Source organism: Myotis lucifugus, unplaced genomic scaffold, assembly GCF_000147115.1.
Source record: "Myotis lucifugus unplaced genomic scaffold, Myoluc2.0 scaffold_53, whole genome shotgun sequence".
Classification (NCBI taxonomy): domain Eukaryota; kingdom Metazoa; phylum Chordata; class Mammalia; order Chiroptera; family Vespertilionidae; genus Myotis; species Myotis lucifugus.
This window is the reverse complement of record NW_005871101.1, coordinates 4,364,911-4,390,852: the sequence shown is the minus strand read 5'-3', so window position 1 is coordinate 4,390,852 and position 25,942 is coordinate 4,364,911. Positions and strand designations below refer to the sequence as shown.

Genomic DNA, 25,942 nt, shown 5'->3' with positions numbered 1-25,942 from the left:
GGAGGTCGAATGACCCTTTTCCAGGGGTCGCCTAAGACCATCGGAAAACACATATATAATTACATATTGTTTTTGTGATTAATCACTATGCTTTAATTATGTTCAATATGTAACAATGAAATTGGGGGTCACCACAACATGAGGAACTGTATTAAAGGGTCGCAGCATTAGTAAGGTTGAGAACCACTGAAATCATTGCAATCACCACTCAATTTGTCCTTAGGCTTCTACTCTAGATTCCCTATAACCCTTTCTGTAAATAGCTTGTCAAATGTTCTGCATTTAGCCCTGCCTGGTTTGACTCAATGGTTAGAGCGTCAGCCCCAGGACCGAGGGGCTCTCTCTCCCTTTGTTTTGCTTTGTTATTTTTTTTTTAAGTTCTGCATTTAGGAGAAAAAGCAACATCCTTGCTGCTTCCAGAGCCCTACATGATCTGCGCCCAACTACTTAACCCAGCTTCCTCTTTCCCTTTGTTCACTGATTTCTTTCAGCACCTTCTTAAATCTCTTTCCTGCCGGAGCCGGTTTGGCTCGGTGGATGGAGCATCGGCCTGCGGCTGGAGGGTCCCGGGTTCGATTCCGGTCAAGGGCATGTGCCTGGGTTGTGGGCACATCCCCAGTGGGAGATGTGCGGGAGGCGGCTGATTGATGTTTCTCTCCCATCGATGTTTCTGGCTCTCTGTCTCTCTCCCTTCCTCTCTGTGGAAAATCAATAAAATATATTTAAAAGAAAAAATCTCTTTCCTGCCCTCAGGCCTTCGTTTTTCCCTGTGTCTGGAATACTGCTTCCCTCCTAACTCACTTATCCTTCAGCTTCTCAGCATAAATGGCATGCTCAAAGAGGCCGTCCCTGGCCCCCTTCCCAGTCTAAAGTAGGCCCCTGTGATTCTTTCTCATTATTCCCTCACATAATGCGTGATCATGTTTTCTTCATTGCATTAACACAGTTTGCAATTAAATACTCCTGTGTGTTTATTGGGTTGATTAAGCTCCATAGGCAGGGCCCCTGTCTGCTGTGCTCCTCACTGTGTCCAGGGCCCAGCCCAGTACCTACTGGATGCCATCTGCTTAAAGTGAACAGCAGTCTATCGTGGATGTTGAGGTTTGAAGAAAACCAGATTGTTCAGAAAAGGATGTGATGATGAGGAGTCTCTGAAAGTGGGCATATAGAACATGGAACACAGGCTGGGCTCAAATGTTGTCTGCATTTTGGATGAGTTCACTTTCTGAGCCCTTATTAGCGGTTCTCAACCTGTGGGTCGCAACCCCTTTGGGGGTCGAACGACTCTTTCACAGGGGTCGCTGAAGACCATCGGAAAACACATATATAATTACATATTGTTTTTGTGATTAATCACTATGCCTTAATTATGTTCAATTTGTAACAATGAAATTGGGGGTCACCACAACATGAGGAACTGTATTAAAGGGTTGCGGCATTAGGAAGGTTGAGAACCACTGCCTTAGATTGTAAACTTTTGAAAGCAGATTCTTTGTTTTGTTCACAGCTGTATCACCAAGCCTAGAAAAGTGCCTGGAAAATAGTAGATGCTTAATAAGCACAGTATTTGTTGAGTGAAAGAACTTCTGTTTCCTCTTTTGTGAAGTTCCTTTCTCGTGGCACTGAGGGGTTTAATGAAATAAATCATTGAAAGTGCTTAGTACATAGCAGGTACTCAATAAATGCCAGAAACCCTATTGATTTTCTTTTTTTGCACCAGTGATTCTCAAAAAGCCCTGGGGCCCCCAAGAAGATTGATAATGAGGGTGGGGGAGGGGATGTCCACTGAGGTGGCTGCATTAGAATAACCTCTGCAGCTATTTGAAAACTATCTAAACTTGTTCCTAACCTCCACTGCCAATTAGAGTGGCTATTTTTTTTAATCTGTAATAATTGTCAGTTTTATTCCCCTGGCTGAGACCCTGAGGTGATTTGAGGTTTACTTTTTAAAATTTATTTCACCAAGAGTTTAGGTGTTCCGTTGCCCTTATAAGCTGGTTGCAAGTTGTTTGATTCTTACTTATTAAAAACATGTAATTCTGCTGTTGCACGTGTTCATTAAAAAGTACATACAAGCAAGAAGAAAATTCACACCACACAGAAATAAGCACAACTGAGATTTTTATGTATGAGTGTATGCATACACACACACGTACATACTCAATTTGGGATTTATCCTGCATATGTGAGCTGATACTAAATATGCTGCTTTGTAACTTTGTGATGTTTTACTTTACACTATGGAATGAACATATTTTCATGCATATGTGGGAAACTTCCCAATTGAAAAATAGACCTGGAGAATGGGTCACAATACAAAAATTCAGTAAGAAGCTGGTAACAGAGAAACTACCTAAAACAACATCCCATCAGATGTAAAAGATACATCAGAAAATGCTAGCAGAAAGAAAGCAGGGCCAGATTTCGCCATCAGACAAAAAAGAAAAAAAGAATTCAAAGCCTAAAGCAGGTAAGGATGGCTGCGTGAATGTCTTTGCTTCGAACGCATCATCACAAACTTGTTTCTGACTCTTCTTATTTCTTCTCAAAGCCTTTCCAACACATCTACTCCTCTTAGCATTTCTTCAGGGTCCAACTGCCTAAAGGGAGCGTCCTCTTTAAATCCCTGGTCAGGTTGAGTCAGCCTGCTTCTTGAGTTTCCTTCTGCTTTGGGTTTACACCTTCTTCAGGGGTTCAGATTCAGAAGGGCAGTCTTCCTCAGCCTTAGGCATGTTCTGTAGTTTTCCCTCATTTTCTTCACAAGACTTTTGCATGTTGAGTATTTTTCTCTTATTTGCTTTTTGAATAAATGAATCCTGCAGAGATTCAGGGGATTTTTCTCCCTCTTCCCTCACTTGATTTGTGCTGCACCCAAAAGACCAAGAGTCCTGAAAGGATCCAGGGCACTTTTCTCTTTCTCCAGCAATAGGGATCTCCAGAGTGGCTCTTTTTAAATATATTTCTCACTAGAGGCCCGGTGCATGAAATTCGTGCACTTAGGGGGGGTGGTCCCTCAGCCCGGCTTGCCCCCTCTCGCAGTCCAGGACCCCTTAGGGGATGTCCGCTTGCCAGCTTAGGCCCGCTACCCCTGGGGATTGGGCCTAAGTCAGCAGTCAGACATCCCTCTCGCAGTCCAGGTCTCTCGCAGTCCGGGACCACTCACTCCTTACCACCCGCCTACAGTGGAGGCCGGGGAGGCTCCTGCTAACACCGCTGCACTCACCAGCCCTGTGCCCAGCTTCTGGCTGAGCAGCGCTCCCCCTGTGGGAGCGCACTGACCACCAGGGGGCAGCTCCTGCATTGAGCGTCTGCCCCCTGGTGGTCAGTGCACATCATAGCAACTGGTCATTTTGCTGTAAAATTTGCATATTAGGGTTTTATTATATAGGATGTGTGCTGAGGCAAAGGTTGTCTAAATCTTGCCTAGAACAATTGTCACTTGGTATAATAACTGAAAAATGCTGTTGGCTGTCTATCAGGGGACTGTCAGTGTTGTTAGGTAAAAGTATATGAGACTGCAATGATGATATAGTGATGCTACTGGCTTTCTGTTGGTAAAAAACATCATAATATGCTTGTAGAATGTACCTCTAGGTATATTACTTTGGATTTAATTCTAAATGCAGTTACTAGTGCATTTTTTTTTAAGGAAGGAGGGCGGAGTAGATTTCTTACTCTCCAAAATCATTTCTTACTTCAAGCTCTTTTTGCAAGGGAAATATTTATACTCCTAATGACTGAGGTTGGAAAAGACTCAGTTATGCCACATTTACCTTCGTTTTATCTCAGTTTAAGAATTTGTGAGCTCTGCAATCATTTTTATATCAGTTAATTAGGCATGAAATCCAGAAGGGAGAAAGGGATGAGGGTTAGAATCACCACAGGATGTCCACAAATCCCAGAAATACGTGAAGTGAGAATCCATCAACCAATAGAACCACACATTACAGCCAGACCTTGGGCTACAGAGACACAAATTCAGCAATTGGAATAGATGAAAGTGCCTCTTAAAGCCCTCTACTGGTCTATAATTGTAAAATGTTTGCAAGCATTTGGATCATTTATGCAATTGAAATATTTAAGCAATTTTGAGTACCCTGTTTCTTTGGGGCATATGTTTTCATAAGTTTCTAGCATGAAACTCTACCTTCTGCACTATATGGAGGCTGTTCAAATTTGAATATTTTAAATGTCAACATAGAATAACATTAGGGTTATAACCTGGACTTAAGGAAATCCACAGTGCAAAATCTGAATTTATACAAATTTGGGACGCACTGGGAATGCCACTCACCAGAGTAACGTGTTAGAAGTAAAACTACTTGTGATAGAGCTATATTCAAGAAGGGAAGTTAATTACACACACCCTCATTATTTGTTTAGTTACAACAAACTCCCAGATTCGATCAGCTAAATTCCTTAGTGTTCTTCCACTGCAGGATTGCTCAGTCTTTCATTGCTGCTCTGCAGCCCCACCAGAGAGTCCAGGCTTAAACTGGCCTTGTCCCTCTCCTCTGCAGCCCCAGTAGCTGCTTGCTGCCTTGATCTCCATCAGCACTGACCACCTAATTGGTCACCCTGAATTGTCTTCATCCTTTCCTGCTGCTCACAATCATCTTTGCTGACTCTTCCCCACAGCCCCAGGCATCTCACAAACATCTTTGCTGACTCTTCCCCGCAGCCCCAGGCATCTCAGTGAGCCATTCTGTTGTCTGAACTGGTATTTCCAAAACATATTCATTTAACGAAATTCAATTCTTCCCTCACTTTTACTTTAGTCTTTCAACTCTCCCAATAGGTTACTGGGTCCTACCTCTCACCATAAGCGTTACACATGTAACTGCACATCTACATGGGTTTATCTGTAGGGGAAAAGGTATACATTTTAATCAAGGTATATTTCAGGATGCTACTTTGGAAGCAATTTCTAATTAAGAATCTATATTTTAAAATCAATTTACAAATGAAAATCAGTTCTTGTTTTAATAAAAGATGACATGATAGTCTTAGACTCCTTCAAACAAGCCCCTTGTGGTAGAGCTATGCTTTGTAAAAAAGATCTGTTATTTTAGGTTAAGGGCTTAGAAAAGGTAGCTAGCTATAAGCAGTCTTTGGTTAGTGCTAGAACCTGACTGCTCACACTTGAAATTGCAGTAAATATAAAATGTGAATTTGATATTATGGCATAAAGCATCTTTTTTAATATCTTGGTTTTCATCTGTTTTTCACTTTTCTCTGTAATCTCAGATTCTAGTACTAATGAAATAGTTAAGTTTTAGTTTAATAAACCTAAAGGCTATATTATTAACTAGTAAAAAAAAGTAGGTGTTGCTGATTTTCTAACATTATTTTCTCAATTAAACTTTCAAATAAGTCTCTCTGCCCATCACTTAGGCATCTTTCTTAATTTAGAAGATGTAGATATTCCCCTTGTCATTAATATGATCATCAAAAGCAATTTCTAGTCCACCACTACAATTATTTTGATTTCGATTAGTCAAAAGAAGACCCCCAAAAAACTAAGTAAGTGCAATATGCGACCAACTGTCTGCCTCCGATTTAAATAATAATGCGTCGCTATAGATCATTTCAAAGAGAACTTATGGGACCAAAACCAGGACCTAAGATTGAAGTTCTCCATAGGATATAATAGACACTCAGTAGTGCTATGTTTCCCTGAGGAGATATAAGATAAAAATAACAATAATAATGTATTCTGAGTCTCAGCTCACTCTTCATTATGTCACAAGTCTAAGCCACTGTGTGAAAAATAGAGTCGGTGACTGTAAATGAGGTTTTCGACCTGTAGGGAGTCAGTTCTGTGAGATTCAGTATTTAAGCAGCTACAAAGGATTTGTTAAAGAGAAAAGTGCATCTATTGCTAATTAGGATATTTTGAGAGAAAGACACATTAAACGGCAATTTTTAAAATAATCTAGTTAGTGAATCACAGTATTCAATGACTTTAGTGCTGGAAAGATCAAAGACCATCCTTCCATTTTACTGATGAAGCCCAGAGTTTTTTCTGAGACACCTGCAACAGTGCAGCTTTGTGAAAAGAACTCAGTTCTACCATGCTGCAAGATCAGTGTTTAATTGTTGCTCACATCCATGGTATTTGCACAGTGCTAGGGAATATCAAACATTCAAAGTATGAGTCTGTGTGATGAATTCACAAGTGATTTTTATGAACAAACATGATCATCTGTCTGTTGCACAGGGATTTGTGTTATACATATCACACTCAAAATTGATTCTCTGTTTTCAAAAGTTCTCTCTCATTAAAGTAGCCTAAAAAACAAATGATCTCTCTCTCTCTCTCTCTCTCTCTCTCTCTCTCTCTCTCTCTCACACACACACACACACACACACACACACACACTAGTTATTGATTTCATAATTATACTTCTTGATGGTCTCTGTATATTCAGATTAACCAGGAATATAAATATCCCTAATCACCTTTCTTGCCAATTGCCAGATGGCCAAACCTCCAGCCAGAGTATAAGTGCCTGGGGTATTTAGTACTCTGAGCTTCTATCTCCTTGTAGGTCTTTTGTCTTCATTTGGAGCTGCTGGTGTCTGGATCCGGTATCCTGTGTGCTTGATACCCCAGACACTTTTTCTTCTCCAGCGATACATTTTAATTTTTTCTCATATGCTACATATCCAAACAGGCATTTCTTGGGGTGAATTATTTTTAGCAAGACATTGATCTATGTGAGTTGAACCATCTAAAAAGATCATAGCAAATCTAGGACAATTTGAGAAATAAAGTAATGAGAGCAATGGACTATAACTCATAGAATAAAATAAATACTTATGAGTTCATACCCATAAAAACAAATAATTTTAATACATAAATAAATGAGAGAGAAGGGATAGCTCTTCCATAAAGTAGAATTCCAATTGATGAATGTAGAAAGAATGATACAAGTAGAAAAATCACTATTTAGCAAAGACCACATTTATTGTTGCAGATAAGAATAATCAAAGGTTGTTAAAATTAGTGGCCACAAAGTATGAGAAATAGGATACCTGCATAGTCTTAATGTATGCACCCACAGATACTTCTTTTTAAGTGCAGGAGAGTAAGGAGACATGACAATTAAATGCAATGTGGGACCCTGGGTAGTATCCAAGCCCAGAAAGGGAGATTAATGGAATAACTGGAAAAATTTTAATAAGGTCTATAGATCAGTTCATAGTATTATATCAATGCTAATTTCTTGGTTTTACAATTCTACATCAGTTATAATTAAGATGTTAACATTTGGGGAAACAAGGTAAAGGGTATGTAGCAACTTTTTGTACTGTTTTCAACCTCTTTGTAAGTCTAAAATTATTTCAGAATTAAAATTTTAAATATTTTTAAATAAATAAAAGGCCATAACACTTTCTGATCATTGAGTGGCCCTCAATAAAAGAAGACTAAGAAGAGATAGGGATGTTTTATGATCCACACTTGACACAGGAAACAGATGCCAGCCAGTGACTTGCCCAAGGCTGCCCATTACAGAGCCTGGTGTTCTGTTAGATTCCCTTGCCCTCACTATGGCTCCTGCATTCTCACAACTACTTTACAAGGAAGTTGGAGAAGGCATTATTATTCCCATTCTATAGACTTGGGAAAGAGAATTCCAGCAAGAGTAAGAGATTTGCTGTTTAGTGAGTGGTGGAGTTGGCACTCAAATTCAAGTCTTCTTATTCTTAATCCAGTTTTCATTTATATTCCATAAATGTAGCTATTTCTCTGTCGTTTTTTATGTGACAAACGTTTGTTTAGAATCTTCTAGGCAAGACATGCACTGAGCACCATTCACACAAAAATAGAAATGACTTTTGGGGGGCTCTTTTCAATGAGGTGAGATTTGAAAGAGAAGCAGAAGTATCGATGTGACTTCCTAGGAGTGATGCCCCAGGAGAAAGGGGGATTGATGGTTGAGGAGAGAAGGGTATTGAGGAGCGATGTTGTAAGGAGAGGACCTAAGCACAGGTAGGGGCTGGCCTCAGCTAGAAGCAGGCAATTCATCTATAGGAAAAGGAGAAAGGCAAAGTATATGGGTACAGATGCTTTTAAATGGGGACCTATGGTAGTGGAGGCTGTGGAAATTTTTTGATGGATTCCCCTTTCTCCATGAAATAGGATGCAAGGTCATTAGCTGAGCAAGGCTGAGAGCAGGCACTGGAGAACCTGCCTTAGACATATTTTTCGCTGCATGCTACTGTATTTGGTATTTCTGCTTAAACATATGGAAATATCTTATGCACATACTCTTGCTAAAGCAGTGTTACTCATCTTTGGTTAGAATTAGCTTGGAAAGTAAACTGTACAAGTAATGAATTTTGAAATATAAATGAATACAGAGTGAAAGGCTTCTCCTCTGCTCCCATTTGTATTGCAAATTTATTCTCTCAAAATTATTTCATGCTCTGAATGTCACTGAGAAATTTAGTGGATCACAGCTGTGCACCCCAGAAGTGGGTTTCCAACCATAATTTAATTGAAAGGATCATAACTAAGTTTCACCATATGCGGCTGTCAGATGTAATCAATGCAATATAAGTTTGAAGAAGACATTATTGAGTGTATCAAAGCACATTTCATAACCATTGAAAGCTACCATTTATGCAACAGAGATCACTCTAATGTTTTATGAAATTAGAACATCAGTAGAATATACACCTCTTAGAGGGTTAATATAGAATGAGTAATTTTGGTTAAATGATAACATACTATTTAAATACATATATGTCACATAATAAAGGTATTACTCACCATTCCTCCACCCTATTTTATCAATCAAATCTAACATGGCTTCTAGTTTTAATACTAATACAGTTGATGATACATTTGAAAATTGATACAATTGGGAATTTAATTTTATTAACAGAGAACGTGGGCAGATTTCTCATCCATAAAGTAGAGGCCCATAACGTTTTAACCTGGGGCCAGTGAAGGGTTTAACACACTGAAATTGCCATCACTGAACTTCTGGCTTGTTATTTGGAATCTTTTAAGTCTCAAAGCTGTTGAACCTCAGAGGCTAGTCTTGCAATGGATAAACGTTATAACAAAACCAGTGATCCCCAAAGTCTATTATTCGAATGTCTAAAGTCAGGCTCAGAACAAAAGATCACACCTGAGAAAGCCATAAGAAGCACTGTTTTCTTCCCATCTAGGTTGGGTTGAAAAGGATTCTGTTTAAGCAAAATTGTGCATCGGGAGTAACTGTTTTGTTGGTATTAAATCTTGTTCAACTACAGATGTATATATTCTATATGCCACCAAACAGTGGCACTCCAAAGCTTAAGATCCAAGACTACCTACCCCATAGAGAATAATCATCTTGAACTTGGCTACAATTATTTGCAGAATTGTGATGAATGAATATTAAATGTTAATGCCTTAAATCCGATGATGTTGAACTGATCCCCTGCAACCGCTAATCTGAACACATGTGTGAACCCAATGAAGGAAACACAGACAGATATATTGAACTATGTAATCTTTGGCCAGATTAGATAAATTCAGGAGAGCTGTTCCATTTAAATAATCCATAGGGTTTCAGTAGGTTAAGAGTTGTAAAGTAGTCAAGAGCACACACACGCACACACACAATTTGGGACCACACTACCAGAACTAAGGGATCTCCTGTTGACAGCTCACGAATTTAAGCTGAGGCATTATGTTCAATCCAGGACACCGTGTGAGCGCTGGAGGCCACACGTATTCTCTGCTCAGTTGTCTTCCGCTGTCCTTGTGCCAGAACAGCATGCGATGCTAAGAGTTCCAAAGTCAGGCGGCACATCTTCTCTTGACATTAGTCATCCAGCCAGAGGCTGGCTCTTCTCCTACCAGAATCACTAGAACTTCGGTAGGATCCAACTGATGGCAACACACGGAGGGAATGATGAGGACAGCCAGCTGAAGTACAGAGGTATACAGGCAGCAGGACTAATTTAAGCTTGCTAGTGAAGCTTACGTAGATTCTAAAACAATCCCCAAAGCAAAGCTAATGTGAAGAAATGAACATGTACTCTTAAACAGCAGCCTGTTAGTGGCCTTTCCCTGGTGTATGGGCACTGAATGTTTACAGAGAAGTAGTAAAAGGGACCTCAAGGATGCTGGGACTCAAGGCCAATTCTATTGTACTCTGGCTACCATTTTTAGAGGCTGTGTTACCACCATCACTACTTAGAATGAAATCCCTAGGAAGCAAGCATCCTTTTTTTTCTCTTATCTGAAACAAATAAGCAAACAAAGAAAACCCTCTCTTTGTTATTCCCTTCTCTTGGCTACCCCTGATTTCTCTGTCCTTCAAGAATTGTCTTGCTCAGTTTCTAAATCCTCTCTTCTTGTTCTTCCTCATCTCAGTTTGATCAAGCTTTCACCCGCTGTCCTTCTCACCCTCTCCTTTATGTCTGTGTTGGATTCTTGCTGATCTTTGCACTAAACAGATACACTCCTTCCTTAGACATTTGTTCTTGCTAATCCATGGCCTCTGACCCCAGTTTTCAGTGGCTTGCTTCTTCCTTGAAACCTTTGTTCAGAAATCACCTATGTACTGCAGCCTTTGTAATCTTTTTATTTCAAGTTGTAATACTCCTCTCATCCCCTCATTTTCTTATCCCCTTTTGATGAGTTGTGTGTGTTTTTTATAGACTATGTATCACATTCTTTTTTTTAAATCCTCACCCAAGGATATTTTTTTAATATATTTTATTGATTTTTTTACAGAGAGGAAGGGAGAGGGATAGAGAGTTGGAAACATCTATGAGAGAGAAACATCGATCAGCTGCCTCCTGCACACCTCCCACTGGGGATGTGCCTGCATCCCCTCAATCTCTATCCCCTTTTTGATGAGTTGTGTGTGTTTTTATAGGATATGTATCACATTCTTTTTTTTTTAAATCCTCACCCAAGGATATTTTTCCATTTATTTTTAGACAGAGTGGAAGAGAGAGGGAGAGACAGAGAGAAACATCGATGTGAGAGAGACACATCAATTGGTTGCCTCCTGCATGCACCCTGACCAGGGCCAGGGAACCTGCAACCAGGGTACAAGCCCCTGACCAGAATGTAACCAGGACCCTTTGGTCCGCAGGCCGATGCTCCATCCACTGAGCAAAACCTGCTAGGGCTTTATCACATTCTAAAATACCATATTAGTTCATTTTCTAAATAAACTCCACCACAGGGGTTTTGAGTGTTTAACAGGCAATATGAGATAGGTCTCCTCTGCAAACAAGTGAAATGGCCCATGACAAGGAAAGGGCGTTGGGGGTCTGGGCTTTGGATCCAGCCCTGTCCAGCTCTCTGCTCACTCACTATACGCTGTGTGGTCTGAGGCTCTCTACCCTCTGCGAGTGTCAGTTTGCTCATCTGTAAGTGCAGATAACACACCTAAATCGTTCCCTCCACAGACATGGAGAGCAGTCTTAGGCCAAGCAGCAGGAGAGGCCCAGAGCCCAGAGCGGGACAGATGTGGTTCCTGCCCTCATGGGGCTGGCAGTCTAGGGAGGAAGTAGATAATAAACAATGATCCTAGAAAGGAATGTAAACATCGCAGCCACTCGATTGTAAAGGAATAAAGGAGCTGACTTGACAAGTGCCTTGTTTGTAATTAGTTCTATGTCCCCATTTGCCTCAAACTATAACTGCCTGTTTTAACCTCAGTTTTACTGACAGGTGTATCCTAATTAGTAGCCTGTCCACTTGGTGTTCACACTTGATTGCATCTAACAATCACCTGAAATATCTCTTAAGACGGGCAACTGGGGCCCATGTCTGGAATTTCCGATTCAAGAGGTTGGTAATGTGGCCCCCAACCTGCATTTTCCCCGTCTCCCAGGAAATTCTGCAGAAGTCTCCAGGCCCACACACTGTGAAGTGCTGATTTCGAGAAATCATTTTATTCTCTCCCTTTTTAATAATAGGTTATAAAAACATGTAAAGCCATGTCATTCTGAAATAAATTATGCCCTCCCAGAAGCCATTCAGTCTAGGGCTTTTGCCTCACGTTAATGATATTAATGATCCTTAGAGGCTATACACACACTAGCTAATCATCCAGGATTCTCTATCTTGAAATAACTCACCCCCTGAGGACACTTTTTGTTGCCTAGCAGCTTGACTGCAAAAAACACTTGAGCCTTTAAAAACGCCATCCATTTTCATGGCTAAAAACTGAGGAACAGCAGAGAGGACTACAACCAAAAAGAAAATTGACCACAGAGAGCCTTCCTGCCACAGACACTGAGAAGGGACATCAGCAGATGGGGCTGACCGCTGCCATCACGAAGCCATGCAGATTCAAGCATGAACATAATTTCACTCTGTTAACATCATTATGCCAAGGCAAATGATGTTGAAATATGACTTGTGGCCATGTTTTGCGATAAGGTCATGCACCCACAAAACTATTTCTTAATCAGTAGTCTTAAGGTAAGTTATATATTACCCAATTCAGACTTACTGAAGGCTGGAACATCTGGCTTGCATGTTCAAAACAAAAGCACACCAATTACAATTTATTATTTGTCTTTTAACCACAGTAATCTTACCTTTTGTGACAATATGGATGAACCTGGAGAATTATTATGCTGAGTGAAATAAGCCAGTCAGAGACAAGTACCATATTATTTCACTCCTGTGTGGAATTTAGTGGACAAAATAAAATAACAGACAAAACAGAAACAGACTCATAGTTACAGTGAGAAGAAGCTATCAGAGGGGAGGGGGGCTATGGGCTTGTATGAAAAAGGTGATGGGATTAGGTAGAAAATTTTAAAAAAAAATTAAAATAAGTTCATAGGCACATACAACAATATGGTGATTGCCAGAGGGGAAGGGGAGGTTGGGCAGAGGTAGTAGAGGGTAAAGGGGGGATGAATGGTGATGGAAGGGGTGGTGAGCATATAATGCAATACACAGATGATTACACAAATGTATTATAGAATTATACACCTGAAACTTATATAATTTTATTAACCAATGTCACCCCAATAAATTCAATTAAAGCTACATTAATATAGTTAGCTGCCTCCAAGGAGGAATTTGTTTTCAGTGTCAGCATTTCCTAGACATCTGCAATGTATCCTGGTAAATATTTCAGCATTTTGTTTCAGGTGGCTTATGGTAGTTTCTCTAGCATATATCACATACATCTCTCCAGAATCTACAAGAGCAAGTTAGTATTTTTGAGATGTTTCAAGGGCATCATCATTAATATCCAACACCAGGTGCTGATACACTGATCCTCACAGAAAATGCCTATAGATGGTGGTGTTAGACTTTAAGGCCTTATGTCAGATATGCATAGTTTTCATCTGCTATAAGAACAACATCTTTTGTGGCTTCTTCCTTAAGTCAGTGTGCCTGTCTCCATTAGCCCCTTTCCCAAGTTTCCCCCTTTAATTGCTAAAAATGGGAAAACAAAACAAAGCAAGCATGTCTATTAGGATTGTATATGGAATAAAATGAACAGTCTGGAGTAGGGACCATGGCATTCCCTTCTGAGTTAAGTACACAAGTTTCAATACAAAATGTGTATCTTTATGGATTTTTAATTTTGATTTTAAAAACCTTAAAGATTTTGCTTACCCTAGTTTTTCAGTTGCATTCTGCATAAAAGAAGTCATCTAATATTGTGACCTTTCCATAAGTGAGATAGAGCATAGCACCAATCCTAGAGATTACAGGCATCCTATATAATAAAAGCGTAGTATGCAAATTGTCCCCTCGACTGGGAGTTAATCTGGGAGTTAGACCAGGGAGGTAGGGCTGGCTGGGGGAAGGGAGGGAGGCTGCAGCCAGCAGCTGGAGGGACCCTACCAGTGCACAAGTTTTGTGCACTGGGCCTCTAGTATTCTATAATTTCTAAGAGGTTACAGCTTTTTTGCCCCCATCCATTTTTTTCCTACAAGTCAAATGGCCTTGAGGTCATTCTCTAATTCTGATACAATTTAGGACTTAATATTACTTTTATCAATCTGATGAGTGACTAATCATACCTTGGCATAATTTTACTGTAATTCATAATTACCAGTTTTGTGTGTTTAATGGCTATTTAAAATCTTTGTACTGAACTATCTATTCATAACCTTTTCTAATTCTCTATAATGTTTCTGTTGGTTTTATTTAGTTACAGAGATTCCATATAGAGTAAGGAAAATTATCCTCTAGTCTGTAATTGAACATTTTTCAGTTTTTCACTTCCTTTTGACTTTGCTCATATGATTGTTGCTGTGAAGATTTTTTATTTTGCATATTTATTAATCTTTTCTTTAATGGTTTCTTTGTCTTTGTCACACTTAAGCCTTCTCTGTTTCAACACTATATATATATATATCACACACATAAAAATTATATAAATAATCCATATACATATATGCAATATATGTTTATTATATATGCATATATATACACACATAATTTGTATATATGAAACACACACACATACACCTATGAATATATGTTTTAAAATTCTCATGATTTCTCCCTGGAATTTTAAAATTTCATTTTTAGGTTTAACGTTTGATCCATCTGGAATTTATTTTGTTTTAAAGCACAAAGTAATTATCCTCTTTATAGGCACTGAATAATATGTCTCTTACCCTATTGATTTTACGTGCTAAATTTTATCATATACCAAATTATATTTTTCACCATCCTATTCCAATTATTATAGGTTTTTATTGTACTTTACTATCTCATCACTAGCCCCGACCCCCAGAATTCTCCTTGCTATTCCTGCTTCTTATTTTTTCTACATAACTTTTAAAAGAGCTTGTATATATTTTTTAAAGTTGCTATTTTTATTGATATTGCATTAAATGTATAGAATAATATAGGCAGAACTGGTATCTTTGTGATATTGAATATTCCTATCGAAGAATAAAGTACCAGTTTCCACTTATTCTACTCTTCTCCTCCAATTGTCTTATAATTACATAAATGGTTTATACAGTTTGTTTGTTTCAACCATTGTCCAAATAACATACAGGCATTTCAATGTGTTGATATGTCTCTCGTCTCTTTGAAGCCATCTGTCTCCCTGCCTTCCTGACTCGCATTGCCTTTTATTTCTCCATTTTATTTGTTGAAACTGAATCGGTTGTCTTGTGGAGTTTCCCACCATCTGGACTGTGCTGATTGCACTCCCATGGTGTACTTTAACATGTTTATCTGCCCTTATTTCAGGAAAAATGCTACATAGGAGATGAACTGTTCTAGTCTCTTTGTGTGTATATTCCTCAGCAGCATTTCAATTTTACTTGTGTAGATCTTTCAAATACCTACGGGCTTTAATGATATAACCTCTATGGAGGGCAGTTTGGCAATGTTTATCAAAATTACAAGTACTTGTGTCTTTTGGCCTAGCAATTTAATTCCTAGGAATTTATCCTGCAGAGATAATTGCACACCTGTGAAAGGATGCATTTCTGAAGTTACTCATGGCATCATTATTTGTAAGAGCAAAAGATTGCAATAATCTAAATTCCCCATGGTGGGAGGCTAACTAGGTAAATTATGGCATTCCCATACAGTGAAATGCTATAAAGCTAATTTTTTAAAAAATGAGGAAGCTCCTTATGTAATGATAAGAAATAGTTTCTAAGATACATTGCTAATTGAAGAAATGAGGTTGCAAATGAGTATGTATAGAATGTATATGATGTTATTATTTCTGTAAGAAAAGGCTAAATACATATATGGCATATACACACACATCTCTGGAAGATACCGAAGAGGAATTGGCTGACTAGGGGATGAGAGAGTGTGGGAAAGAGAATCTACATGCCTTTTCATACCTTTTGAATGTTGTACTCTGTGAATGTTTTACCTATTTAACATTTTTAGTTAAAAAAGTTTGTATTGTTATGAATTATATAGCAGGTTATATTTAAAGATTATTGTAGCATTGTTTGTCTTAAATAGAGTCAATATGTTAAAGGGAGTTAGATGTCATCTAAATATTAAACAGTAAGGAAGCCATCTAAAACTGAGATAGCTCTCTCTTCCCCCCCCCCCTCTCTCTCTCTCTCTCACACACACACACACACACACACACACACACACACACACACGGTCTTGTAGAGAAAATTCCTGCCCAACAGGGACAGTATGTCAGAGTAAACATAACAAGGGATTTGAAGCCTTCAGACAAAAGTTCAGATCCCCTTTTTATTCCTTAGTAAACTTACGCTACCTGCTCAAAGTGGGGTTACCTTCTGGCTTCTTATGAAGATCAACTAATTTGTATTATGTCTAGATGCCTGGTCCATTATATTATTTCAGCTCTAGAATTGGTCTCTGGGGTAAAAATTGAAGTCAAAAGAAATATATTTTATAGGAAAAATTTCTTTTTTCAGTTTGAAACTTAGGTGTTCCTATCACGTTCTTGAATTGTGTTAACAATTCCCTGCTTCCAGCTCCAGCCACTCACATGTGGACTCCCAAGCAACACTAGAAGTGAGAGTGAACGACAGGTATCCCTCCCATCCTACTTGGGCTGCCTCTCTTGCACTTGTCTCTAGCTGAGCTTTGACTCTCATTGTTTTTCTTTTTTTTTAAAATACATTTTATTGATTTCAGAGAATAAAGGAGAGATAGAGATAGAAACATGAATGATGAGAGAGAATAATTGATCAGCTGTCTCCTGCATGCCCCACACTGGGGATTGAGCCTGCAAACCCGGACATATGCCCTGACCAGGAATCGAACCATGACCTCCTTGTTCATAAGTTGACATTCAGCCACTGAGCCACACTGGCTGGGCTGTTTTTCTTATTGAGTCTATAAAACTGTGTATTTAAAATACAGATCTATAGATCTAGTACAGCATAAAATCTGTGAGGCTTACAACTAACCTAATGCCCATAGTTCAGTCAGTCTCTGCAAGGCCAATTATCTGCATTTTTAAAACAAGTTGAGATAACTATTTAATTGTATTCAATTTACGTATAGACAAGTCTCATCTCCAAGATAGACTCTGACACATATCTTGGAGTCATAAATATATTCTCTGAAATTTCTGTGACACAATAGCTTTAACTTTTGATAATGTTTAAGACTTGTAAGCAGCAGCCCACAAGAAGCAAAATGAAAAGCCAACATCCTTGCCTGCACTTCACTGTGACTCTTCTGAAATCCTTCAGTGAACTAAGGAGAACAATGCACCTTAATGGTGTGCTGGGCAGTGAGCGCTGGTGCTCACAATATGAGATCCATAAAACATCCTTCCCGTTTTACCTGTCCAGTGATGGAAAAGCCTTAAGCTGCTCTAAGGAGATTAATAAAGGACAATATGGGACAATTTCCTGTCATTGAGGACTGTTAAACTTGGAAGAGATTCAGAAGAAAATAATTAAATCCATTTCTCTCCAGATCGATGAACCTAAGAGTCGTTGATTACTGTTGGGAGTGGTTTAAACTCTGCCTTTCGGAGAGAGGTATACTATCCCCTCCCCATTTTTTCCCAACCAACATTAAAATTGGCTGATTTCCTTGATTTATCTTTCTACACACTTCCTAAAGGTGTTACTATATTGTACATGTGGTTCTGAACATTACAGAGAAATGTAACCAGAATACTTGCACAGAGCCTTTTTATCTACTTACGTTTTTCTTGATTGCCCACACTCTGCAATAAAAATCGCAGGTGACCTTTTCAGTCATTCACAGTGATGAGCAGGAAGAGGAAACCAGAGCTTCTTTTAGAAATCCCCGATTACAGTGGGTGTGGCAGGTTTATAAATAGAGCTAACAGGTGGATATTTTTAGGGTGGCATTAATACATCCCTCACTCTCAGGGAAAATTTGTGTTTTAAAAACAAAGTAGTAAAATTATTTTTGACACGTTCTCACTTTCACTTTCCCTGTGGTCTACAATCCTGTGGTCTACAATCCTGCAAAGAACCGTTCAAAAAAGTAATGTATGTAACTTCATTTCCCCAGGGGACAGTAAGGGTGAGCCAGGAGTATTTTGTGTGTGTGTGTTTTCTTTTAAAGAAAGAGCCACCTGATGTAGGTAGTTGTTTTTATCACTTAGAGAGTTTCTTCTGCCAGTTTCTAGCATTTCTAAACAAGGTGAAAAGAATTCTGAGGAAATCATAATAATATCATGTTTTCCAAATTTCTTAATTAGTATGTGTTTTTAAAATATGAGATATTGTGACTTCTGAAAACATCGAAACAACTGTATGAAATATAAATGAGAAAAAGCAGCATATGAGAGTTCTATTCTTCAGCCTGGCTCACAGTGAATGCTCAGTAAGCAGTAGGTTGAAGCATAGGAATTTGCCCATAATTGACCACTGTGACTTACAAAAAATGGTAATTCACAAGATTAGACCTAATGTTAGTAACCTTTCTTATTTACCTTGGTTCAGAATCCCTTGAGCCTAAACCATTTTACTGAAAGAGCACTCAGATCTTGGAAATAGAGTTGTTACCTAAGATAAGAGAATAGTTTTGTGTGGTCTCAGTAGACACTGAGGCAAAGTGAACCTATACATTTCATCTCAGGAGAGTTTCAGGATGTCCTCAAATTCTACACATGATCATATAAAATCAGGGAAGAGGGTAAAGCTAAAGGAGCAGAATAGCAACAGCTGTGAGGGCTGCATTATAGTGGGGAGATATAGAATCCAAAAATTAAAGGAAGACAGAAACACAGAAAATATAACCCAAATGTAACTTAGTATAAATAAATATAATATAATAATTGATATAAATACAAATATACATACTGAGTAGCTGAGACACGTACACTTTGGCCAACAGCCCTGACTACCACTCTCCTCTCTTAGGGTACCATCACATTACAACAGTGTTCTCACTATGCAAAGTGTTCTCACTATACAGTTCTCACTATGCAAAGCTGGCGTTGAATACTCTGAACGTCTTTCTGTGAGAAATTTTTTCTTTAGGTTTGTACACTGAATAACCTCTCTGGATATTTTACCTCATTTCCCAGCCCTTCAGGATACACTCAAGCTTTAGTGAATGGTTGGAGGGTGAGTCAGGCTGCTACTCCCACCATTAGCAAAATAATTGAGAAACTGCCTTTACATCTGGGTATTTTTAGATTTTCTGGGATCCAGCCAAATTTTTAAAACTTTATTATACAAGTGCCATTTCAATATTACAAGATTAGAAAATCCAGTACTTTTTTAAGACTCTGAATGAAAAGTCAGATATCTCTTTAAACAATGTACACCTAACTCATAAAGGGAAATACCAGAAAGGCATATATCTTGTGCTGTCCTGTTCTCTCTGGACCTAGCACCTAGCACTGGGCTGATAAGTAGTTGGCAAGGACAAGTCTTTATTGAATGAATGAATGAATGAATGAATGCAATTCTAGGCATTGCATTCATCTTTGAGTTTTATCATTTTTAGCATATATAGTAGCTCATTAAACATCCTTTGTATACAAGAAGTTGTTCAATACAAATGACTGTTTCCTCACCTTTAAAATGAGGGTCTGGATAGGAACATGCTGCAGTCTTGTAAACAGCTAAGCACACAGGCTGGGGAAGAGAGCTATTAGTATAGATTTCTTACAACATTAATGGGCAAGCTAAAACCATTAATGACTGGCTTAGTTCCAAAATGGCCTTGGGCCACACATGACCTTGATTGATGATGACTTTTTAACAGGTCTCTCTGAAACTACTCATTGAATTTTGCCTTGGGGCTGGTGTGTCACTTGTTTAGCTCTCCTGACAGTATTCCAAAGGAAATCATTCATTGGCAAGCACAAAAGCTCCAGGATTGTGCCAAACAGAATTACTCATTACCATTTTATGGAAAGTTCAAATCACATTTGCAGGAGGGATGGGGACCTACCAGCTCACTGCTTCTGGTTGGCATTTTTATTTGCCCCAGTAGTCACCAGCTTTAACCAAAAGCCCTAGGAATTCCAAAATAGAGCCTCTTTATCAGTTAAGATCTCCTGAAGAAAGGGAATATGTTTCTGAATAAGACATCTTAGGTAAGGAGACATCTTTTGTGGAATTCATGCTACTAATTTTTCACTTTCTGTTTTAAACACTTGCATTATGGGCTATTTGGTCAAGAACCAGTGTTATGAAGAGTAGATCTGTTTAGCCTTCTTCCAGCCCTGCACTATCAAATATGACAACCACTAGCCATAGGTGGCTATTTACATTAAGTAAAATTAAATAAAATTAAAGTTCTTGTTTCTCACTTGCACTAAGCCACATTACAAGTACCCCATAGCCACCAGTGGCAAGTATACGTATGTAATATTTCTATCATCACAGAAAGTTCTGTTGGGCCACATTCTTCTAATATTTTTGAAGGACACAGGGTAATCAAGAATTTTGGCTTTTAATTTTAGAATTTTCTTATGGCCTATAGTGGGAAAATATTTAGCCAGAGATTTATTTATTCAGCATCTAGTTATTGAGTCAAAACAATTTTCCAAGAGGTTATCTTTGCTGTGAAATGTTCTTGAAGGTCTATGACCCTGACTTCCTACTAGATATGTCCCACCGGGGCTACTGTGAAAACTCAGAAGCTACTTGGAAGCCTTGGGTTTGCACCAAAGCAGAATCTTCTAAGTCACAATTTATCTTCATTCCAATGAACCTCCTCTTGAGGCTGAGGAGTTCAGACAATATATTTATATATGCCAAAGCACTTTAAAAAGTCTAGGGAATTTTAGCACCACATTTCCCTCTGTTGTTTTTCAACATTTCCAGGGCTGGTTAGTTCCTAAATGAGCGGGCCACTGTAGACTCTTGCAATCCTAAACTTACTCTTGGATGCTTGCAAAATACCCAAGAACTATAGGCATGTAGCTAGCTCAGTGCTAGCTGCTCTGTGATCAGTAATTCCAAGACACAGAGTACCACTGGCACATTACCAATTGAACCAATAATTAAGGAATATTCAGTGATTTAGAAAAGGCTAATATTTCAGTTCTTTTCTACTCTGATTACTTGAGTTTCCCATGAAAATAAGTATTTCTTGAAAGAAAAATTTTAACTTTAACAATTTAAAGGATAATTATTTTTAAAAGGTTTATAATCTTCTCATACAAATATAAAATTATAAAAATGAAAATATTTTATTTAGTTCATTAATTATTGAGACAACCAATAAGATGTTATAACGAATTCATGAGAGAATTCAAAAAGCAGTTGAAATATAAATCCATCAGGAATACTGAATACATTTGCTTAACAGATGCAAAACTGGTCAGTATCCACAGGACAATAATCAATTGCATTTAACCATACATGTACAATTTAATTTTTATGGACAAGAATCATTTGCATCACTATCAATTATCTGAGACTTAGATAGTTGTAATATTGTTCAAAAATAATGAAGGGTCCCAAACCCATAGAGTCTGATAGCCTGGAATGGTATGTTCTAGATAATACATCGTTTTTCATCAAAGACACCTGGTAGTCATCTTTCTCTCATAGTTCTGTACCTTTGATTTATCTGGCCATTTCTTTCTTGTTTGAGAGATACCTGGTGAGCTTTTTGCTTGATTCAATAAACAGGAAAAAGATTATAAACATATATTTTATTGACAAGTGTAAGAGAGTATGGGAAGAGTCACAGTGGTGTAGATAGCTGGAAGGAGAAGCCAAAGAAAGAGAAAAAGATGAAAGGATTAAATCATGTATATAATGATTTTATAGATGTCGAGATTATAGAATTAAACCTCCGTGTAGCCTTTATTTCTTTGGTTCTAACCCCTTCATTCTAAGACACATCTCAACTTAGTAACACCTTTTTTGGAAGAAAAATTTTAAAGGGAAAAATGTATAGTTCTTTCTGAAAATAGCACAGTGACGTATATTTATTCAGACCCTAACATATTATGCCCTTAATAACCAAACTTTGAGCCTTCTCAACATCCTTCTGATTCACTTTTGGCCATCATTTATCATATGACATGCTACTTTTCATAATGGATTTCCTGATCAAAACCTTTTAGTACCTTTGTGATTAAAAACATAATCTCAAGTAATTCCAAAGTATGTCTTTGGTGTATTCTCTACATTTCCCTTTCATAACTTACTAATCTTCCCCACACCCTTACCCACCACACATTTATACAGCTAATTTAGAAAGTTATCAGGAAGCTTTTGTCAGTTTAATAACTGAGTGATAGTCTTTCACAAAGCATGCCTGGCTCCTTCACCTTTCTCGCGTTCAAAACACTGATTTATTTTGAGAGATTTGGCAAATTCTCCTGCCTTTAAAATTGTGCTACTTGATGTCCAACAGAAAGTTATTTTGTATATATATCCTGAGAACAAGAGATTTATCTCTGGCACAAATTTATCTACTTGCCTGTGTCTTCTATTCTTGGAACCTTTGTAAAACATTTGGTTGTTGTTTTACAAGAAAATAAGTTGGTTCATTTCTCAAGTTGGTGCATAACTTACAATAAATTTACACCTACCTTTCTGTTCTCTTCTGCATATGTGGTCCTTTTTCTTTGCAGTGCTGCCATTATAGTACAGTCCTTTGAGGACAATTCTAGATCCAAGTATAGCAAAAACTCCACAGTGGAAGGCAGTGCCAAGGGAAATAAGTCAAATGAGGAATCAACGATAAGCAAGCAGCTGAAAGTACACATTTGTCCAGGCTATGACACTTACACAGGAAATGACAACAGTGTCACAGCTTGTCTCTCTGAGGAATAGCTGATTTCTTTGGACATTGATTGCAAGATTCCAATTTCACAGAAGTTAAAATTAGTGGTGGGAAGGAACACCATGCATGATAGAATTGAGGAAATTTGCTAAATTACAGATTGCTAAAATACAGATTGTTTTAGAAGGTAATGACTCTTTTTTGTCCATATGTGACAGATTCTTTAACAAATTTCCCAGCTTCTTGGCTGATCTGGGTTAACCCTTTCTCTTAGTAAATCAGGAGACAAAGTCCTGGAGACTTCAACCTGTTCCAAATTTCACCAAGTGAGCTATTGCTAACCAGAGTTACAACAGTGGTTTCCAGGCACCGAGTGCTAAACCATGGGGGTGGCAGTGGGAAAGGGAGTGAAACTTCATGAATTCAAATATATCCACTTTAAAGGACTGTCTAATTTTTATGGTGAAATGTTCTTTCTTTTCTGTGGTGAGTTTGTTCTTTTATGTAGCTATTATTATTATTATTATTATTATTTTGCCTCCATCCCAATGTATTTACTTGGTAAAATAAAAATTGAGCATCCCTATATTGGTTCCTTCAATTTAAAAAAATTACTAGTCCTTTACATGCAAAACTCTGAAAATTAATAGGCCAAAGGTCTTCAAGACAGTGTTCTTGCATTAGGCATCTCTCTTAATTATTTCCTATGGCTGTAGTTTGTAGTTTGTCTTCGTTTTGCTGGAAAAATGACTTTCTTCAGTCATGTTTCTCAGCTACAAAAGAAAACCTTTTTTTCTCAACTCACAATTTGAAACAATTTTTATATCAAATAATTGGGTTCCCCAAAACAAAGCAAGTTGCATTTATGAATAATCCATCTCTATAAATAAGGATACTAAGGGAGTTTTAAAAAGACCATCTTTTTATTGTGCCATCTTTCAGTTTTATGACTCCTCAGACCTCATTTACAAGATTTACTTCCTGACCTGTTTCAATGAAGTGTTTTCTAAAGCAGTATGCATGCACACAATACCCACAACCTACCCTACCATGGGCAAAAGAGAAGAGAAATGCAAGAATTAATGGCAGTTTATTTACAGTGTAGCTATTTCTGCCTTTTCTAGCACAACAGCACTGTCTACTATTCTAGGATCTGCAGATCCTTGTTTTTATGCAAAGGCATTTTATACAGAAGCTTGAAAATAATGAATCTACAAAATAATGCTCTAAGTGAAAGTAACTCATTTTGGAGTGTGTTATTATGATTAATAGTGGAGCTCTGGCATTTTGTAGACTAATGTTAATACAGCAACATTTGGGTAGCACCTTTTGTGATTTTTCAAGGTGGTGCACTTGTTTGTTAATGCATCCCATGTCCAGCCATTGAATTATGCCAGCATTACTGACAGTGCCACTTTGTCAGGCTAGAAAGATGGTCTCAGACTCAATAAGGAAACACTTTATCAAAAGGAATAAAAAATGGAAATGAGCTACTACCTTTGGGCTCAGATTAAATTAGCCTCGGGAATTTAGAAGCAACAGCTACTCTTGCTGTTCCTTCTAATGCAGCATTGTGGATCTTTATATCTCATACTCTATTAATTCAGCAAATATTTATTTGGCACCTACTATGTGTAACGCATTAAGTGCTTATTTTGATTATCTGATTATCTTAAGATATACAAAATGAATGTATTTCCATTTGTGCCTTCATAAACTGTAGGAAAAGAAATGATGCATGTACGGAATTATCTGTAATAAGAGAAAGTAGCAGTATGTGCTATGGTAGAGAGACAATGTGCCAAGATTTCAGAGGGGGGGTGGGGGGAATTGTTTTAACTGAAGAACCAGAAGGGTATTCATATAGGAAATGGAAGTGGAGCAGAACCTTGAGGAGTGGTTAGGATTTGAACATATGAAATCAGGTTGAAGTAGTTCCAGAAAACGAACTATGCAATCCAGCATCAGGAGAGGGAAATTCTGGGATATCTACTGCAAAAGGATATCTGGGTAGAATTGCAGGGTTCGTAAAGGGGAGTTGTAGGGAGAAAGTCATGCAGGGTCACGGTGCAGTAGGTTATATTCGAGACTAAAGATTGTGAGCTTTAGTCTACAGGCATGAGAGAGATCCTGAGATTTTATTAATATAGGAATCCATGTTCATAACAGTACATCAGACAATTCACCTGGAGGCTATGCATGTGTTGTGTTGAAGAGGGCAGTAAGCTGGCATTCAGAGGATGGCTGAGAGCTATTGGTGGAGTCCTTGAAAAGGCATTAAAGGGAAGAACTGTCACTCTGGCCATGGGAATGGCCAGAGGATGATGGACAGGAGAGGTGACAGGGTTGCAGTATGGAATAAGTGTTGACAGTTTATTGAACATAAGGGGAAATGAGATGGAGAGGAGACAAGGATTTTGATGTTTTAAGAGAGAGAGAAAATAAGAATGGGTTTGATTGATGACAGAGTCCTATTTGTGCCACCTTGAATTTGAAGTGCTGGCAAGAGTCAAAGACTAAATATATCAAGAGCAATTTGCAATGCACATCAGAAATTAAGATAAAAATAAAGCCAGAGCTAGAATGTTACATACTTGGGAATAACATGATTGGATAATAGTATAAGTATCTTTGTTTTGAGAGTTCACCAGTGGGAGTGAGAAGAACATTACAGAGAGGAGGCCAGGAATAGATACGTGGAGAACAACTACACTTAGAAGGTGTAAGGAGGAAAGGAAATATTTCCCTCTCCCCTGGAAGAAAAGAAAAGACTCAGACAGAGTAGTCAGAGGCAGCAGAAGTGAGGGGGCTAGGGATTAGGGATGGGATAGGCGGTATCAGAAAGTTTGGACTGGGATAGCAGAGGTTGTTTTGCTTGCACACTGGGAATCTTACCTTCAAAAGGAGGAGAGATCATTTAATTATGGATAATCTATGTGTTTTCAGAGCAGAGTGCTTTAGGTCTTTACTAAGGAGTTTCCTGACATGACAAACTCCCACCATTCACAGCCATAGTGTTCCTAGTTTCCTTAGCAGAACATGTAAATCTGTGGCCTGCTGCTCACTGCTCTGGGAAGAGCCCTCTCACCAACATATGGATGCTCTTTCCAGGAGTCCTCTAGCAGCCCAAAGATGCATTAGTGATTTGGGTATCTTTCTGGCAGTAAGAGAACACTACCAAGCCCAGCTGGCATGGCTCAGAGATTGAACGTCGACCTATGAACCAGGAGGTCACAGTTCAATACCCAGTCAGGGCACATGCCTGGGTTTCAGGCTCAGTCCCTGGTA

General features: G+C 38.4%; 1 protein-coding gene and 1 pseudogene across 3 annotated transcripts in view; one reads left to right on the top strand and one right to left on the bottom strand.

Moving 5' to 3' along the window:
* SERPINI1 (serpin family I member 1) overlaps positions 1 to 25,942 on the top strand; it is a 78,016-nt gene that overhangs the window by 20,442 nt on the left and 31,632 nt on the right. The gene's annotated exons all lie outside the window — the stretch shown is intronic.
* On the bottom strand, positions 2,462 to 2,781 carry LOC102434388 (annotated as a pseudogene).